Below are 22,284 nucleotides of genomic sequence, written 5' to 3' on the forward strand. Positions count from 1 at the left end.
AGAACAACAATTAAGAATAAAAATGATAGTAAAGATGAAGAAAAATTATCTAAATTTCATAAGAGTTACCAAATGTCTGAAAGTTCACCCTATGTAAAAATTATTAACAATTTTGTTAATCTAAATAAAAATATAAGATTAATAAAAAAATATTTAACAACATACTTCAGTACTACTTATATAATCCTTTATAAATAAAAATGAAGAAAACATATATTACAAGTTTAATAAAAGTACAGTAAAAACGGAATACAATTTTCTGGGTGTAATAGTTAAAGACGAACATTTCAGAAGCTGTGTGTCATGTCTGAAAGGCTCAGAGTCGGGGCAGAAGAGTGTTATTTCTTGTGAGCCATAAGGAGGAAAATCCCACTGCAGTCATGCGCCAAACTGACCGCACGCCGCTTGTGCCATGAAGGTCATATTCTCATGCGGATCTTTGCCTGAGCTCTGAATGTGGGACTCTATCCTCTCTCACTCTCTCCCTCCCCCCCTCTCTCTCACACACACGCACGCACACAGACACTCACACACACACACCTTTATATCTTTCTTCCTTATTTCTTTTAATCTTTTATTATTATGATTTACTTCTTGCCTCTTTCACACCATTCTCTCTCACTCTTACACTGTTTCTCTCTCTCTTCCTCTACTTGTTGCTAAGGTTCGCTGGCAACGTAGGCAGTCAGACAGCTTCTTAGTGAGTGATCTTCATGCGCCTCTCTCTCTGTCTCTCTCTCCTTCCCTCCCTGTTTATTCCTTACTTCGTTTCCTAATGGTTTCTCGCTCCCTCTCTTCACGGTATTTCCCTCCTCTAGTACTAGTTCCCTTCCTCCTTTATTCCCTCCTTCCCTTCCTTCTTCCCTCCTACTCTACCTCTTTCCTCCAACCCCTTATCCATTATTACTTCCCATCTTCCTTTTTCTCTACCTTCCATTTTCTATTCCTGTTTCTTCCTTCCTCCATTTATTCCTGCTTACATCTCTCTCTCTCTCTCTCTTACACACACACACACACACACACACACACACACACACACACACACACACACACATACACACACACACACACACACACACAAACACACACACACACACACACACACACATACACGCATAAAAAACTTTCCGTCTTCCACTTGACCTTCACATCAGCCAGCCAGCTGATCTAAGCGAGAACCCAGTCTAAGGACACACACACACACACACACACACACACACACACACACACACACATTGTAATAACATTTTGGCAACTATGTACCAAATTCCCAAAATATTAATAATAATAATAATATTAATAATAATAAATAGGGACAAGACAAAGAAAAAAATTAAATTAAAAGGAAAATTGGGAATTTCTTCAATATTCCAGGGTACAGTGTGGTAATGTACCCTAGAAGACTGTGGCAAAAGACCACAGGGTACAGCATGGTACAAGACCCTGAGATACAGATGGGAACTTTGCCCAAGGATACAATGTGCCATTTTTAAATACAGCACTGTACAAAACCCAAGGGTACAGGGTAATGAAATGCCCCCAGGATAAAGCATGGTACAATGTTCCAGGGTACAGATACAATACCCAGGTTATATTGTGGTACAACTCTCAAGGGTACAGCGTGGTGCAATATTACAGTGTACAGTACAAAACGGTACAAGATCTCAGAATAGCGAGTGATACAATGCCACTTGGTTGGGTGTGTTATAATTTCACAGGGTATAGTGGAACAATAATTCAAGGTACACTATGGTCAAATGTCCAAGGGTATTATAGTACAATACCTTAGAGTAAAATATATCAAAAGGTATATAGCCATCAAGATCCCAGAACACCTGGTGTAACAATACCCAGGATACAGTATGGTACAATACCCAGGGTACAGTATGGTACAATACACAGGGCACAGTGTGGTACAATACCAAGGGTAAAGTATGGTACAATATATAGGGTACAGTGTGGTACAAGACTCAGGGTAGTGTGGTACAATACCCAGGGTACAGTATGGTACAATACACAGGGCACAGTGTGGTACAATACCAAGGGTAAAGTGTGGTACAATACCAAGGGTACAGTGTGGTACAAGACTCAGGGTAGTGTGGTACAATACCCAGGGTACAGAATGGAACAATACCCAGGGCACAGTGTGGTACTGTACCAAGGGTAAAGTGGTACAACAGTCAAGGTACAGTATAATGTGGTACAATACCCAGGGTACACTGTGGTACAAGACCCAGAGTCCGGCACAATAGCCAGGGAAATGTGGTACGTGGCCTCATGACACACTGTGGTGCACTATGGCACAATATCCCAGGGTGTATCGTGGTACATGATCTCAGTGCATGATGTACCCCAATATTCTAGGGTACAATGAGGTACAAGACCACAAGGTACAGCGTGGTACAATATGACAGAAGACAGTGCATGACCAAGTCAGAAGCAAGGCGTCTGGGGCGGGCGGTTGCATGAAGGTATTGATCTGCATGTGAGTGCTTGTGCTTGCAGGCGGCGGGGCTGAGGAGCAGGCAGGCGGCCCCAGTGCATGAGCCGTGCTTGAGGTGGTCGCTGCTCTGCTTCACGCCGCCGCTACCCGCCGCTACCCCGCCGTCGTCGTCGCCGCCGTGTAGTCTACCGCACCAACCCCCCCTGGCCTAGTGCCAACACCCCCCTTCCCCCCTCCCCCCTAGTGCCAATGTGTGGGAGTGTTACAGTGCCGGTGTAGGGAGAGGGGTAGGGAGAGGGTAGGGGGGAGGGGATGGGGGCAGTGCCACGCCCCCCTTTTTCCCATATTCCCCACCCCCTCCCTTAGTGCCAATGTGTGGGGGTGTGTACAGTGCCGGTGTAGGGGGGAGGGGTTAGGAGGAGGGTAAGGGGTAAAGGGGGGGCAGTGCCACGCCCCCTACTACCGCACCTCATCGTCATCCACCCCCAGCACCCCCCTCCCCCAGAGTGGTGACCGTAGTGCACTATGCTGCCTCCCTCAGCTATTACTACTGCTGCTGGCGGCCACCTCCTGCTACACCCCCCTACGGTATCTACGGTCTCCTGGGGGCGGTCACTGATCTCCCTGCCCGGCCTCCAAGTCTCCCCGCCCACCTACTGCAGGAGACGGGTAGGCGTGGCGTGGGCGGGGTGTGGGCGTGGTGTGGGCGTGGGGGAGGCGTGCTGTGTCGTGCTGCGACGCTGTGGGGGGGAGAGGGTGATATAGGAGGGGGTGTCCAAGTGCTGTGAAGTGGGGGATGGTGTGTATATGGCCAGATGGGTAGGGGGGTAGAGAGGGAGGGGTGAGTGGGTGACGGGGGAGTGAGGGATAGAGGGGGGGTGTAGAAGCCGGTCTGGACGCTGCCGACATCTATCGGTTATGCTTGCAAGCTGGCGCGAGAGGAGGTACCTCGCTGTTCGGCGCTTGCATGCAAACGCCATCGGGGGGATAATGCCAACGATGACCAACATAAGTGACAATATAAATAATAAAAAGTGTTAAGTGCAAACCTACCGTGTGGGCAGGGGTCATGCAGTGCCTCCTGCAGTGCTTGCAGTGCCAATGATGCCTAGAATTTACCTGGAATAAAGAGGAATGATGTTACTACAACTCTCTGCACAGGTTAGTATATGACTCTCTCACTGAAAGCAAAACTGGATGGTCGGTTCAAGCAAGGGAGGGAGGGAGGGAGGGGAAGAGAGAAGGAGGAAGAGGAAGAGGAGTAGGAGGAGGAGGAGGAGAAGGAGAGGAGGTAGAGAGTCCGCGTGTATGTGTGTATGAGAGCGTGTAAGAGTGTATGTGTGTGTGGCTGTCATGCGCATTCCCATCAAAACTGACTCAAGTTCGCCTAGTTCCCCCCCCTCCCCTCACACACACACACACCTCGTCATGCAGCTCCCTGCCCTTGCTGCTCTCTCACTCTCACTCTCCCTCTGCCTCCCTCCCATCCTCTCTTTCTCTCTCTCTCTCCACATTCTTTCTTCCTCTTATACATGCATCGTCTCTCTCTCTCTCTCTCTGTCTTTCTTTCCATTTATATATATTTTTTCTTTCTTTCTCTTTCATGAATGACTTTCACTCTCTAGCCAGCACACTGTCGTATCTCAGTTCATTCTGCTTAGTTATTTTCGAATTGCTCGTAGATAACCAGCCAATTTTATTCACCCTTGTTTATGCTAGCTGCGCGAGTATGCATGTTTGTCGTATAGTTAGTGTCGCATGAATCCATATGTATAATTTTCTATAATGCATGTATTATTGTGTTAGTTACCAATACATCCATTTATTCTATCCATGAGTACATTAATAGATATGGAAATGCAATACCTTTTTGTATGACATTTTATCGCTAGCTGTGGTTGAGGATATGTTAGGTATTTGTGCAAAAATGTTTTTGTTCCCCTGTTATGTATATTTGGTCGGAAAAATCATGCATACTTATTGCTAGTGGCACATAGTTTAATTTGCTCACTTCATGCAAATTCGGCACAGCGCTGATGAGTATTTTGTTCACTCATAACATTTATTGCTAGCCGCTGTCGATCTATCAATATTTTGTGTATTCTCTACAAAGTGTTCACTTCCTGCTATTGCCACTTATGAATCCTATTATTTAAGCCACTGCTCTTACGTGTTTTATTCTACAGTATCTCGTGATGGTTGTCACAAACAATTTATACTGATTTATTTTACTTTTTTTTTACCTTATCAATTTATCTAAACACGATTTTAACAATTTATTCAGTTATTTTCTAACAATATTTATATTTTCATTTTTTATTTTATTTATATATTTAATATATTTACTATGATTTCTGCACTTGAAGCTGTGTTCGTGTTCTCTGCCTGTCTCACGTTGCACATGTTTATAATCATATTTTTATTTATCCAAAATAAGACAAAATCATCATATATATAAGCATAAACCAATTGCTTTGACTTGTTTAATAAATCTTCTTTCTATATTTATTGTTTGTAATTATAAAATGTTATTATTTTATCCCATTAAATACTACACCCAGAAGTAAAAAAATAATAATTTTATATGCTGTAGATTATATATACAGTATACTTTTATTATTATTAATTTTCAATAAAAATAAAAGCTTACACTTAAATCTACTTTAACATCTTATGTGTAAATTGTAATATATATAATCACTAATTTTTACACAATAATATATTGATCACCATAATAACTCATAAGTTAAGACAATTACTGATCACTTAATTTCTAAATTAAAATTACATTGAGTTTATGAATTATAATTTAAAATAATTATATTTTAAAGTGAAAAATATTCATATCCTTATTTATAATTTAAAATGGTACCAATCAAGTTATATATAATTACCTTTAATATTAGATAGAACGGTTTGAGTTCCATTTGTAAATTAATTATTATAATTCAAATAAAAAAATATCACTATCTTTGAGTATTTTTAAGAAGATTATCATACTTAAAGTAATAATTAGCTTCAATAATATGGGAGGGTAATTTCAGGACAAAGATAAAAGTTTTACAGTTAAATAGAAAATAAATATTATCAAAGAAATGGTCGAATAAAAATTTAAAAGAGTTATATACATTAACTAAACTGGCCAGGTTATTAAGCATCGTTCACTAATAATTACCTTTAAAAGCAGACAACTTATACGGATTCCAAATAATAATTGAAAATTAAATGACCTTTTCCAGCATTAATGAAGAATAACATTGAGAAACGGTAACTTAAGTTTGTAATGTAAGAGATTAAAGAGAACCACATATGTTACCTTGTTATTAATACATCTGTTCAATATTTCTATATACTGTACTGTGCACTGTTGATATGTGAGCTATAAAACTATGTACGTATTGTATTTCTTGATTATGTGGAACAATTTTGTGCACCTGCTGCCACCATATGTTGCATGTCAGTAGTACTATAAGACATAGCGATGGGTGTTATGTTGGAGTATTAGCACCAACTGTGTGTTTCTCTTATATATGGGATATTACTGTACCTTAACCCCCCTCTACACGCACAAATATATATAGTATATTAAAAATAACAGTAAATTGAACGAATTCGAATTCATGAGTAAAGATAACCTTAAAAATGTGGACATTAAATTTAATATAATTATATTACTAAAACAATGTCTTGGTTTATAATACGTATAATGATTTTTTCTCCAAAGAAGCAGTTAGTGTTATATAATAACTTACTCAAAAGTACACTAAGAATTTTAGGAGTAATAAGTTATCTCTTATAGTGAATGTTTCACCCAAAATTTTCCCTTACAAATTCAAAGTAATATTTACATAATAATAGATAAATTTGCTATAAAATATATGGTAATGCAAGAAAAGGAATGATTAATTAATAATGAAAAAAATCGTTTTAAAAATAAGATTAAATATTGCATTTTTATTGTAACTCATTATATATTTTGATTATATTATTCATTAATAATCTTCATAAATAATGTTTAACTGTGCAAATAACTGTCGGGAATTTAAAAAATGTCTCAAGTATTACCAGAATCAATGACCCAATAATGTGGCTCAGGTCGAGGGTGACAATATGTACTGACTTGTAACTAAGCATAACATTGTATATTAAATAACATGAATAATAAATATAGATGAATAACATGTATGAGAGAGAGAGAGAGAGAGAGAGAGAGAGAGAGAGAGAGAGAGAGAGAGAGAGAGAGAGAGAGAGAGAGAAATAATTAAAGTGAATGAGCATGGATAAACTGAGATAATAATGAAAATGTAAGTGAGAGAGAGGGAAATAGAGAAAATGAGAGAGGGTATAGAAAATAGAACAATAAATGAGAGAAAGGTAGATTTATGAACTGAGAGAAAATGAAAAGAAATATACAAATGTGGGGAGAGAGAAAGAGGGGGATAAATCACCTAAAACGAATAAGGAGGCATAGAAAAAATATAAGAAAAAGAGATTAAACACAGAAATGCCTTAGAGAGAAGGGAAGTAGAGAGACTAAAGAAGTGGGAAGAGAAAGGCAGACTTACATAAAAGCGAGAAAGGGAAAGAAGTAGGGATAAAAATTAAGAAATATAGATAAATAAAAATAAGAAAATTTTAAATTAAAAGAGACAGAGAAATATAGTAGGTAAATAAAGTGAGATGTAGATAAGTTAGTTAAGGGAAAACATAAATGAGAGATGTAAATAATCAATTAACAGAGAGAGAGAGAGAGAGAGAGAGAGAGAGAGAGAGAGAGAGAGAGAGAGAGAGAGAGAGAGAGAGAGGGTGGTGAAGTATATACAGTATTGTAGGTGTAAAACTTTCCTAAAATTAAAAAAATATATATAATAAAGTCTCTGAAACATCTTTTTGATATATTTTTGTTGCACTGAATGCTTGTATTAGGGGGAAGGCCTCATCATTTACAATTAAACGCTGTAAATTCTTATTGATTGTGCAGAATAAAACTGATTTTTTTTCTAATGTAAGCTTAGAGGAAAGGCAGCCTGTAATTCTTGAAATGTTAAAAGTTGAATCATTACTTAATCTCTGGAAGGAAATCAACAAAAATCTTGCAGATTAAAATTAAATACAATTAATTCATCAATCTTAAAAAAATATATTTTATTTTCATTTCTTTTAAGATTATTTTGTTTAATGTTTTTAGAAATATAATAGTAGACATATTAGAAAGTATTAGTACTAAAAGCAATAGGGTAATATATATATATATATATATATATATATATATATATATATATATATATATATATATATATATATATTTTTTTTTTTTTTACAATGAAAACATATTTTATTCGTTTCATATATTGACTGACTGCATCATTATAATGATTCTTCTGCATTAACACCGAAAATTTTTCAATATTATATAATTATTCACTTAAGATAATCTAATAAAGGGCAGTCATTCTATGTGATTCCAGAAGGTATGTATGGAAATTGAATCTTTGCATCAATAGAGGCGATAGAAAACATAAACTCTTCATTTAAACTGAGAAAAAAATAGAAAAGTATAATGAGAAAATTAATGTAGGGAATGAGAGGTTGAGAAGAAGGTAAAATGTGACGTAGAGAGAATGAATAAGAGGAGGCCATATGGCGTGTGAGCAAACTGAAAATATTTAAACAAAATTACCACTTTTGTTTATGAATAACTAAAAAAGAAAACTGTTGATGTAAATTATGGAAGCGTATACAGTACTAAACACATACACATACAGTCAGTTTATATTCATGATTCTTTATATGAAAATATAAGTTGGTATATGTATATATCCACAAACATGTGTTACATACAGTATACATACACACACCTGTATCCACGCATACATATACAAAAAGGTATACAATGTATATGTGATAGAACACAGACACACACACACACACACACATCTATCGGTATGTTTTCATATGTACAAATATTTATTTTATTATGTGCATTCTCATGTTGGTTATCTTTCTCCCAGTCTATCTGCGCCTATATTTTTGTTTCTACCAAACAGTCATTTCAACTATATCTCTATCTTTATTTTCCCAACTATTTTTAACGATGTGTGTGTGTGTGTGTGTGTGTGTGTGTGTGCAAATTCTCGATTCACAAAACGAAGGAAATAATGCTAGGAAGTGGAAAAACTGTGACATAAGAAAAAGAGATTTAAAGATTGATATACACATGAGAACAGACAGACAGACTTCTAGAAAGCCAGACAAACAGACAGACAGGTATATTACCTATGAACTGATATACGGATAGGGAGAGTGAGAGAAAGAGAGATAAAGAGAGGGGGAGAGACCAAGATATACATGAGGGGTAGAGAGAGATAAATAGAAACTAAATTAGCAAAGTGACAGATAGGTAGATAGGCAAACAGATAAGTAGATGTATGAAGAGAGAAAGAGAATAAGCACGAAGGTATGTACTGTATATAAGAGTGAAAACAGAATGGGAAAGGGAAATATAAGAGGCTCTTAAAAATACAAAATATAGAAAGACAGACAGACATATGACAGATACATAGATATATGGGTATAGATAGAAGAGAAAGAGAGAGAATGAATGATATTTAGGTAGAGAGAATATAAAGAGAAACAAAGTTAATTATAGAGAGTGAGGGATATAGAGAAAATAAGATATAGACAGACAGACACAACAATCGTAACACATAAAGGCTTACATCTCTCACTAGCTTAAAAATATCACTTACAGAAAAAAATCTTCGACACTGGAAAAAATCTTCCCGATAAGAATATAATCGGTGATTTTTTTCCTGAGCGGAGGCAAAGGATAGGAGCGGCCGTGCCGAATAAATCTATGTGTATTCAGAATATATTTTAGGAGCCTTAAAATACCCTTGTGATAAACAGAACATTGTTGGAACTTAATGATCTTCGTTTATACGTATTCAGAATAGATTTTCAGAAGGATCTAATTTCTTCTAGGTTAAACACGGCACTGTGGGAACTAAAAGATCTTTAATAAAACGTATTTAGGATAAATTCTATAAGTGTTTAAATACATACGACACAAACTGGGCATTGTTAGAACTTAATGATATTCGCTTATACGTATTCAGAATATTTTTAAAGGGATCTAATTTCTTCGAGGTAAACAGAGCATTGTTGGAACTTACCGGAGGGGGAGGGTGGGGTTTGGGGGGAGATTATGGGGTAGGAGGGAGGGGAGAGTGTCGGTTAGGACTTGAAGTGAGGTGGGGGTGGGTGGAGTTAGAGGAGAGGGGTGGGGGTTGGATTGGAAGGAGAGAGGAGGGGGAAGAGAGGAGTTGGAAAGAGAAGGGTGGGGTCGGAGGGGACTGGGTGGGGGAGAAGAAGGAGAATTGAGGAATGGCAAAAGAAAAGGAGAGAGGAATAAGGGGTAGGAGGGTAAACGGAGGGAAGGAGGAACACAGTGGAGGGAGAAAGGGGGAGGGAGGAGGGTGAGGGAGGAGGAAGGTAGGGGCCTACTAACTGATGTGCTTCACGTAGTATTTTCGCTGTGTAACATGACATGGCCATTGAGACCGGCTAACACCTTACACCCAGGATAGGGAGAGGGGTGCCAAGCGGTGCTAGACACTGGGAGGGGGTACCAGACATAGGTATGGGGGTGCCGTGCCACTATGCTCCACGTTGTCCATATTTGATTGACGCGCCACAACATTTTCCTCCTATCTGTCATTCCCCTAATGCTTGTTCGTTTGAAATCTGGCATTTTGCTCTCGCTCTGAGGTATTTCTAATGCTAGCCCTTGAAATCTGTCATTTTTTTCAAGAATTCTGATTTTCTTAATGTTAACTCTCTTGAAATCTAGCACATTTCCATGCAATTAAGATTTTCCTTAAGTTAGCCCCCCTTAAAGTAAGGTCTTTTTCATGAATTTCAGATTTTCATTAACCTAGCTTTCTTAAAATCTGAAAAATTTCCAAGAACTAGTCCCTTAGAAATGTGGTGTTTTCCCCAAATTTACATTTAGTAACCCCTTCCTCCAAATGATGGTATTTCGTCCTATAATACAGTACTTCAATCTGTTAAAAAGCTACAGTAACGTTTAACTCAAAATATTAACTTTGGAACAGGTACAGAAAATTCAGATTACAAATATATACTCCGGTACATCAGCACAAGTACAGGTTTAGATATAGTTACAGCAATTCTAAATTTAAAATATCAATTTAGGTAAAGTTAGAGGTATACCATATTAAGACCAAAAGTACTATTTAGGAATGCCAGTCCAGGTGTAGGTGTATATTATGTCAAAATATACAAATAATATCTTTTCCAAGTTAGATTTATCGTTCTCTGGTGTAGACACTAATTTTGTGTTCTTTACTAGAAGATGTTAATTGTTGAAGTAAAAATGCATTAAAACAGCAAACACAGGCATACCAAACTGAAATTTAAACGAATACATAACAAATACCAATACAAATACAGTTTTGGTACAGGTACAGTAAATATAAATCTAATATGTTCACTTAAAATCATTATTTCAATTACAGGTTAAAGGTACAAGTACAGTTAATATAAAATATTAGTTAAGAAATATCAGCCCAAGTACATGTTTAGGGACAGTTACAGGTACAGTTAGAATAAATCTCATTTAAAATATTAATTCAAAACTTCCCTAAAAATATAAGTTTAAGTACAGATGCAGTAAATTCTAAAAAAAATTATGTATGAAGAAACAAAGAAACAAATACAGCACAGACACAGGTACAGTTAACTCCATATGGTGACAACCAAAGACCTTGTTAGTCAACCAAGATATTTTTATTTTGTATTTTTCTCTTTTTTTACTGACTCCAAACTCATATTAAATTTGTTATTAATTATCATCAATTAATTGAAACACCTTTGATTATTAAGTTCCAAAGGAATTATTGTAATTTACTTTTAGAATTACTAGGAACAGTGTAAATTAATTTTCTGGTATTGTATTTTTGTTATTGGCTCAGAGTCGATATTTTCAACTACTATTGAGCTAAATCTTACATTGACGAAGATAAAAAAATAATAAAAAAATATTAGTAAAGAATTAAATGTACTTTTGGTCAAGATGAGGAATTGCACGAAAACTATATTATTTTTATCGTGTCTAGTTTTATCCAAATTACTTACCGGTATTTTACTATTTAATGGCACCTTAACACCAGCAAAGAAAACATTGCAGGCATTAATTGTAATTGCAAATTATATCTGAAAGGTAAAATTATCCGATTTCTACTAAAAGTCCAGGAAGGAGTGATTCAGTATAACGGATTGACAAAGATAAAGGAAGGAAAGGGTGATAAAACAAATAAACAGAAGAAATATGAAGACACAAACACACAAAAATATATTGTACAAAGGCTAGAAAAAGATTGGCCAAGTATAAAATCTACAGTTATACAAGAAGGCAAAGTACAAGTACTGTAATACTACTAAACATGCCTAGACTGCATAGGTTGTACACAGTTCTGTGGTTACACATATGGTAAGTTAACAAAAGATCTTAGAAGGGAAATCTAAATTTTCTTAATGCAAAATATTGAAGACATCCCCAATAGTAATACGAAAATAATAATGATAATATGATGATAATGGCATGAAATAATTATTATGATCATTATCATTATAATTACAATAATAATAATATAATTATTAACATTACCCCCAATTATAATAATTACTAAAATAAAAAATCAATTAATGAAAGGCAATCAATAGATGGGTATTACACAAATATATGTCTCAGGTTAATTAAATAACAAAAATACATACAATTAGTAAAGTGAAGGTAATGTATCATCGTCAACAGGAGAAAATATTAATAATGATATCAATTTCCTTAAAAGAAACGCTTTCTCTATTCCTCTCAATATTTGTTATTTGAGAATTTATTTGTTTTGTCTGTATCTTCCTCTTCCCCATTCTTTTCATGTTTTTATTTTTTCTCTTTTTGTTTACTTATCCACCTCTTGATCCTCTCTTTTTACTCTTTTTATCTTTCTATCTTGTTTACTATGTTACCTGTCTATTTATATCTTTCTGTAATAGTATCCTGTCCATTTTGTACACATATTTGGTAAAATATACAAAATAGTGTAGGGAGAGACATATACATAATAGGTAGAGCTATACACATGTACCTACTGCACGTACACATAGATGTAGTTGTGACTGAAAATAATAGAAATACGAAATTATATTCATGTTTGGAGATTGGAGAATATTCATGTTTTTTTTTTTATTTTTATTTTTTTTTAGAAAATATATAAATGCTCTGTATGATTACTGTGTGTGTGTGTGTGTGTGTGTGGTGAGTATATTGATTGATATGCCTGGGTTTGTTTGTATGAATGTTTGTGTGTGTTTTATACAGTATATATACTGCATGTGTGTAAATACAGGAGTAGATGCACAGAATGGATGTGTGCAAGTACTGTACTGTATATCATCCATATTATTATTATTATCATTATTATATCAATTACATTAATAATAATAATATCATCATCAACACTGCTATTATTAATTTCATTAATATTTTAAATGTATTTTTTTTCTCAAATGACTGAATATTTACCTGTGAGTGACCCTCACCTTTCCCTGGACATATTAGATTATCTCTCAAAAATTGACCTACGCATTACAATTTGATGGCATCCAGATAATTATGCTTAAAATGATATAAGAACATTGAAACTAATTCCTATAATTATTGTTATAATAAACTCATAACGGAGACCCTATTATTATAAATGATAATACAGTTTGGTTAATTCAATTTTTGTTAAAAGGATAAATTAAATTAATCATGGAAAACTATATAGAAAGAAATTAAACAGAAGCATAGGGCATATTTTTTGTTATTTTGAATACATAACAAAATCTATATTATTATGGATGAAAATTCAATTATTACAAAAGGAAAATTAGTTTTTAATAAAATTAAATCATCCGATTTTCTGATTCTTATTAACAAATTTATTTAGGATATCTATCTTTATCATGATATAGCTATATTTGTCTATGTTTATATAAGAGCAATTATGTTGTGATTAATATTAGGTCATATTATATTGATTATTCTTTTTTAAATATTAAATATATTAATTTTCTCCAAAGTTCATTAACAAACTGTCATAATAACGTTCAAAATATCACGATAATAGTAAGAATTCTACCAGCTGAAAAAATTACCTAAGAAAAAATTAAAGCAAAAAAATCTGAGTGTTTACTACAGCTATTTCTACTTTCTTTTGTGTTTGTTGAAATTTTGTATTAATTTGTGAACGAATTTTGTTTTCTTTACCTTCACTTATTCTGTTATTCAAATTACATTTCTGTGTGCAATAAATATTTATCAAAATTAACTTTTCTACATATATTTTCTTGCCTAATACAGTATATATAAACAAAATTTATTTTTCAATAGATCCTCATATATATTACAAACATACAACAATGATAATAAGGAATTTATACAACAAACCTCTCCTTAAAATGTATCACAGAAAAGGACACAATATTGCGAAGTTAGTTTGTTGCCCTTTCTTGGTAATGTATCTAGAATACTATAACCAGCCTGGAGAGCGTCATGTTATTCATGGTATAAACTGCTGTACTGGTATTAATAGTTGATTTGTTTTCTGTAACCACTATTGCTAAAATTGATACAACAACAACACTCATGAAAGCTACTACGAAATCACCTGTCTATGGAACAGTACAGTACTATAGTGTTACTGTCGTAACATTTTTATGAAACATACTACACTATTTGTACTTATTTGTACTTTTATTACAAATGCTATTGCTACTCTTAATACTGCTGCTACTACCACTATTGTACTAATAATAACATTAATACTAATAATACTACTGTACTCCTTTTACTAATTGTAATATTACTACTACTGCTGCTGCTGAGAATACTTTTTCTACTTGAACTACTGTACTACTAATATTACTACTGTTACTTGTACCAGTACTCCTGCAGTTGCTATTGCTACAAATTATACAGGTACTGATATTCCTGCTTCTGTTACTGCTATTTCTACTTGTACCGGTACTATTCTACCAGTGCTTTTACTATTATTATACGAATTATTACTAATAATAATATCACTACAAGTGCTGCTACCTGTGTCAATGGTTTAGTGCCAATATTACTCCTACTACTAGAACAGCTACGAATATTAATTCAATTGTTACTACTACTCATAATAATTGTCCTTGTATTAATATTAGTGATACTGCCATTGCTTGTGGTAATATCACTGCTACTTCCAGTTTTATTATTTTTATTAGTATTAATATTAGTGATGCTGCTACTTGTATTTCTATTATTTATGCTAAAATCAGCATTGATAATACTTGTACTACTACGACTAGTAGTAGTAGTGGTATTGGTAGTATCGGTACTGATAGTATTGTTGTTATTGCTTCTATCTCTACTAGTACAGTACAGTATTGGTTTTACTATTGTACTGCGGCTGCTGCTACTGTTACCACTATTATTTCTTCTAATAATGATATCAATATTTTTACTAGTATGGTAATACGATTCTGGAGAACTTGATGAATCTGATAACTGATAACTACTACTACTATTACCAACATTACAATTACTACTACCACTACAATTCCAATTACTTCAACACACTACAACTACAACCACAACCAATACAACAACTGCTACTACGACCATCATCAGGGCGACTAGTACAAATATAACTATTAATAGCAAGAACTACTAATACTATCACCACCACAACTACAAATACTCCTATTACTGCTGCTGCTGCTACCACTATTACTACTACTACTACTACTATTACTTCTACTGCTGCTGCTACTAGTAATCAAATATTTTTGTCGACTTATAAACTGACTTTGATATATCCCAGATCTACCAATTAGAGCAATAACACCCTTGTAATTTCTACTCCTCGAAGATTATGAAACAGAGTTTCAGCATCTCTCTCTCTCTCTCTTAATATTTTCTTTAATTTATTTATACCTATAGTAACTATCTATCTATCTTTAATATATACCCTTTTTCTTTTCTCCTCTCCTTCTTTCGATCTGATTATTTCTTTAACTATATCTCCTTCTCCCCTTATCTCTCCATTTCGTTCATGCTTATCTATACCTACCTATCCTATTTTACTATTCCTCATTCTCTATTAAAGCTTTCACGGTTTCTCTCTCCTCCTATTTCCGTTTATCCTTGTTTATCATACTCTCTCTCTCTCTCTCTCTCTCTCTCTCTCTCTTGAGTCTTTTTGTTTTTATTTTTGTTGATCACTTGACAATTTATTCATCTCTCTCTTAATTGATTCTTTTTATTTCTCAGTCTCGTACTCCTACCTATCTTATCCTTTTCTTTATTCTATTTGTTTCTCCTTCTCTCTGTCCTAATATAACTTAATTCTCTTTCTCTCTCTCTCTCTCCTCTTTCCAACTCTTTTTCTACATTCTTTTTTTACTCTACAGTTCTTCCTCAATAACTTTTTCGACTTCAAACTCAATTAAATCCATAGCTTGTATCCTAAGGGCAAAGTATGTTTAAATCTTGGTAGGTGAAATAATCATACGTTGAATATGAATTATATTGAATGATAATTACGTATTCGCTTAACTAATATAATGACGCTGCATGACTTAAAACATTCTTTGACGTAAATTGGTATTTCTTCAAGATAATCCTTCACATAGTGTGATAGACGTGTAAACTATCACACGAGAAGCATGTGAGGTATCGTCCACTTAATTCAAATGACATGCAAATTATCATTCACATAACATATCAGACCTTCAAATTATCGTTCCCATAGCATATTAGCCTTTCATAATGATCCTTCACACTACATAAAAGAGCTTCAAATTATCGTTCTCATAACATATTAGACCATTAAACCATCATTCACAGATTATTTTAGACCTTCAAATTATTATTCATTTAACATAGCACTGCTTTGAATATTTTTTGGTTTAAAAGCAAAACATTCATACATGATATTCATTTTAATACTTGAAAAATATAACATAAAGTGAAATTTATTTAAAATAGTTTAATACTACTGCTCATTACATCTACTTGGAATATATACAATGCTATCACTACGATATTACTAAAATACTCAGACAATTATCAATGATATTGGTATATATTAAAAAATAAGAAACAAAACCCCCTTATACAGTAATGATATTAACTTTGCAAACATAGAAGCACTTAACTGAAATACCTAAAAATGCTCCTTACAATGCTATGGGGAAGTAGTTATTACATTATGGAAACCATTGTAATGCTCTTAAGATACTAATGACTAAGGATAATTAATTAATCATTGACTTAAGAGAGAAAGAGAGATTCTATGTAAAGTATATGAAGAAAGTACAAGTATTCTTTTACATTATAAAAAAGATATTTGGAATACGTACTAATTTCTCATTTGTTTTCCTAGATCTTTTACAAACTCTACATTAACTGTAATGGTTAGTTCAGTAGAGTATGGTGACCAGTAGTACAGGAGGGCACAGAGGCACATTATTAGTCACAAGTTACCCAAAATACACAGTGCAGTAGTACAGACAGTAATGAAATGGAGGAAAACTGACAATTAGCAAATATTAATTGAATATTAAATGATCAATAGCATACATTAATAACAAATTTTCAAAATAAAGTAGTTAATTATGGTATAACTTATTAATAACATACAGTAATTACATCTATAAAATGTATCAAAATCGTAGTTTGAAAAAATAACTTATTTTAAATTTGTGAAACATTTCTCCATATAGCACCGAGACCTAATAAAAAAATGTAGATATGAAATTTATTTGAAGAATATTCATCAGGTCGTTATGTAACGTCTTTTCTCAACTTGTTTTTTGAATATCTTGAAGACATTAACGGTTACGTCTTGAAGACGCTTCTGCACCTGATTGGCTAAGGTCGCTTCAACATCTTTTTTTCTCTCGCCTGATTGGTCCTTATCATTTCCCTGCCCTAACCCGATTGGCTGTTGGTTTAAATGCACTGGCCACAGAACATACAGCCTCTTCAGTAAGGGCAAAAAATATACGAACGAATATATATTTTAAAATATGCAAAAACAATTGAGAAAGAAGGTATTAAATAAGCATTAGACAAATAAATCTTATTATTTATGGTCACATTTTTTTCTGATAATATCATATTTATTCCCAGTCACAGTCACACACAACAAAATGCATATCATTACGTACGAAAAACCATTAGTGAATTAAACCGTTTTTCCGTTGAACGCACAAATAATTCGCCTGTTTAGGCTCGGGAAAGCGTCAATGACAAGTAATTAGCAGAGGAAACCAGGCGAAAACCAACCTGGTTCACCATTCTGACAGACTCGTACGTTCGTTTTTTACCGTAACTCCTGCTGTTGAGAAAACGTATCCAGTTACAATACAGTTTCGGTGTAATTTTGACGCCATTTTGATCGCTACCAACAGTAATTAGAGTGGTAAGTTTGTCGCACCTTCAGTGAAGGAAAAAACTTACTGTGCGATCTGTTGAGAATCCGGACTTGTACTCTTTCCCGACATTTCACCACCGCTCGGCTAGACCAACAAAATGGACGGTAATGAAACACAGCTTATTTTTTTCATCTAATATTAGAGAATTTTACTGCTCGTGGCAGGTGAATGGGACGGCCGAACGCTAACACTGGCGACCTCTGTCACTAAACGACCAAATTATCGAAAAAATACTCCATCTATTCACATATTCCTGTATTTTAAACTATAATTATTTCGAAATTAGCCGGCGTGTCGGTAGGGGAACATAGCAGTGGGGAGATGGCATGTGGGGGCGGGGGGGGGTGTTTACATTTTCTATACTCCAGGGGGGAGAATAATGTTTCAATGATCGCACTATGAGAAATTCCTATATACATATATAAATTGGTTCCCTTGACCTGGTGGCTCTATATTGTTGATTCTATGACTTAAAGTGACCAGATACGTGAACACCATGCTAGGAATTCCACTCAATCTCCCCTTCCCCTCCCACTCAATCTCCCCTTCCCCTCCCTCTCTCTCTCCTCTTCCCCAGTCTCTCACCACCTGTATGCCACACCTATTTAATTTACTCTCGCAGTGGAAGTTCTTTATTTGGTCTTTATCTTCCTCTTTCACATCATCGATATGTCTTTCTTTCTCTCCTTTCACAGGTTTTATCACTACACTCTGTCTCTCTCTCTCTCTCTCTCATTATCTCTCCTCACTGTGATTTTTTATCGTATGTATAGGGACACTTAGCAAAAAGTGTGGTATGGAGGTGATGGTGTGGTGGGGCTATGGTGGTGAGGACATAATTATTGGTAGCGCAGTTGTTGAGTGTGGTGGTAGTTATGTATATGGTCGTGTGTGTGTGTGTGTAGGAATGATACAATGATGGTGATGGTATTAATGGTGATCAATGATGGTGATGGTATTAATGGTGATCAATGATGGTGATGGTATTAATGGTGATCAATGATGGGTGATGGTATTAATGGTGATCAATGATGGTGATGGTATTAATGGTGATCAATGATGGGTGATGGTATTAATGGTGATCAATGATGGTGATGGTATTAATGGTGATCAATGATGGTGATGGTATTAATGGTGATCAATGATGGTGATGGTATTAATGGTGATCAATGATGGGTGATGGTATTAATGGTGATCAATGATGGGTGATAGGGTTTTGGTAGTGGTAATGATGTGTGGTACAAGTGTGGTGTAGAGTGATGGTGAAGGTATAGTGTGATGTGTAATGGTGGAGGTGGCATGTTGTGATAATGGTATGCTGGTGGAGGTTGTGGGTATATTGTGATAGTAGTGATGGTAATGGATGATGTGTGGTGGTTGTAACGATGTATGGTGGTGGTAGTGTTGGTGGAGGTAGTGGTGGTGACAGTAGTGGTGACTGGTGGTAATGTGTGGTGGTGGTGGTGGTAGGGACGTGATCATAAACTATTTATACCATGACACACACACACACACACACACACACACACACACACACACACACACACACACACACACACACACACACACACACTCTCTCTCTCTCTCTCTCTCACACACACACACACACACACACACACACACACACACACACACTGCTAAGGAAGTCATCATCCTTGCCCCAGTAAGTAGGGACAGTTTTCTTAAATAAACAGAACTAATGGCTGCTGTAAATTTTCGTATATCTTGTTCACACTTAAAGTGAATAAGTTCCATCGGTGTGTTTCCTTCTCTTACACCCATAACTCTTTACTTATTTTCATCATTCACGAAACAGCTAACTTGATACACTAACATTTTTAATAACTCTTTCTAACTAGAATAAATTATTTCTTTTTAATGTGATATTTCTACCCGAACTAGGTATGGTTCCTTGTGTGAAATCTTTTCCTTTAGTGAATTAAACTTTAGAAATTTGGAGAACATTTTACAATGCTAACTCTGCTGACTTTATTTACAATTACATTATATATATCATATATATATATATATATATATATATATATATATATATATATATATATATATATATATATATATATATATATATATATATATATATATATATATATATATATATATATACTGTAAAATATGCTGGCACACATAGATACAGACAAAAATACAAACAAGAAGACAGATACTGTACTGTCAAATGTAAATAGCTGTAAATGAATGTAGATACATATGAATACAACCCTGCAGTTTTCTGTACCTCTGTATATCTGTTAAAGAGTGTGTATATTTATCTAAAGGCGCAGATAAATAGACAGGCAGACCTCCGGCAGTTCAAATTCAAATTCAAACATTTATTCAGAAACAACAATACATGTTCAGTGACGGCCAGCCAGCTTCCTTTCTCCACCTTGTTCTTGTACAGTAAATTTACATCAACTTTGACCTGTGTTCGCTTATGAGAAATACACCCATTTTATGTCTAATTAACGAAATATTTTTGGTATAACTTTAGGCCAACTATAATTAAGCTTGGTTAAAAAAAACTGTAGCTGTTACTCAGTCAACAGCTAAGGGCTTTAGGCAAGTACTCTAAGTAGAGCCATACACAAGACAACCAACAACCATGAATTAAAAGCCCCCTCGATATATAAGTTTGAGGTCATATAAGCAAACAGTTTTTATCTACAGTAAGTAAAATTTGGTGAAGGCCAAGTTTAGAATTTAAAAAATTTAGTTAAGATTAAATTGCGTTTTTCTATGCTAAAGTTAGAATTATTTCTTCTAATATTTTGAAAAAAAAATTAGTTTACATATGCTAAGGTTAGAATTCAGAATGTTTTGTGTTAACACTTAGTTTATTCCTGGTAAGTTTAGATTTCAAGGTTTTAATGAAGGGTTGAAACTGAATGAGAGAATTACAGAAAATATGAAGATTCATATCATATTACTGAGAGTTAATAATGAATCTCTTTACTTATACCATTGCTGATTTTTTCGTATATTGATGCAAGGGTAATAATCTAGTACATTTAGTTATTAACTAATGCCCATATCTAGAAAGTTACTTAAATTTCAGGTGAACGTATAAATTACTGGTACAATAATCTGCCTCACTTGACTATGTGAGGTATATAAGTACATCTAACAATAACTTAACTAGTAATAATATATACTGTATAGTGATAGAGTCAACCAGCTATAACACACTGTGCATAAAATCCTAGGGTAATGCCTATAAAATCCATATCATTTACCTTTATATTACAATAATTCTTTAATTAGATAAAATACAGTATCCAGTTCATTACATATGTTTCAGGGTTAACATAATCAAGAAACTTACCTATTAACATGATATTAATTACATCTGGTCTCACATAAAAAATCTTGTACAGGTATTATTATTTTCATTATTAATATCTACTTAGTATAAAGGACTTCCTCTATATAATTATTTAAACTAAACCCATATACATCAGTAATATTAGTTTTAAATAAACCCCATAATCAATACAATCTAACTGGTTCTATGACTTTATCTTAACTTTCTGACGAAAGAACAATTAACACCCATGGGGAAATATATAACCTATTTTGAATAAAAGAAAACGAAAATAAGAAATACATAAGCCATCAGTCATATAAATCTCGGCTTTTTATTATTTATCATCTGCTTCTATCTGAATTTTTAAGCCATCATATTTATATGTGTATTTATGTTTATTTAAAGTGTGTGTGTGTGTTTAATTGATTTCCTCTCGTCCAATAACGAAAAAATTCTGTTTATGCACCAGTAAATAAGCCATCACTTCACTAGATTTAGGATTGTTTGGACACACCAGTTAGGTGTTCTGCTTCCTGATAAAAAAAATAAAATGAAAATAAAAAGAATTATAATAAAAATATATCAGATGTGCCCCCCCCCCCCTCCCGCCCCCCAGGGTCTTTTAACAGATTATTCAAAATATAAATTTATACACAATCATTTTTTTTACTGCTGTGAATCTTTAATCCTTTAATCTCTGTGAAATTAATATTAAGATGATGGTAAGTTGTGGAATACTGTACAAGCACTGGTGAAGAAACGACAAAATAGCACATTAAAACGTAGACAGATATTATTAAAAAAATTAAGAGTACATGTTTATTAAAAAGAAAAAGCAAAGTGCAGAAAAAATATATAAGAAAATAATTTGAGATGGGTAGCAAGAAAATATAGAATATTGAAAATAAATAACAAAAAAAAAGAAAGAAAAAGTAAAATAAATAAGGAGAATAAATATAAAAAAGTTTAC

The 22,284-nt window shown here is 34.1% G+C and overlaps 1 long non-coding RNA gene across 1 annotated transcript in view; it reads left to right on the top strand.

Moving 5' to 3' along the window:
- The first annotated feature begins 3,303 nt into the window (after window positions 1–3,303).
- LOC121855282 overlaps window positions 3,304–22,284 on the top strand; it is a 77,744-nt gene continuing 58,763 nt past the window's right edge. The window contains exon 1 of the long non-coding RNA XR_006086759.1: window positions 3,304–3,604. This is a non-coding gene — a long non-coding RNA (uncharacterized LOC121855282). The remainder of the gene's footprint in view (window positions 3,605–22,284) is intronic.

This window comes from Homarus americanus, unplaced genomic scaffold (assembly GCF_018991925.1).
Source record: "Homarus americanus isolate GMGI-L3 unplaced genomic scaffold, GMGI_Hamer_2.0 scaffold16963, whole genome shotgun sequence".
NCBI lineage: Eukaryota > Metazoa > Arthropoda > Malacostraca > Decapoda > Nephropidae > Homarus > Homarus americanus.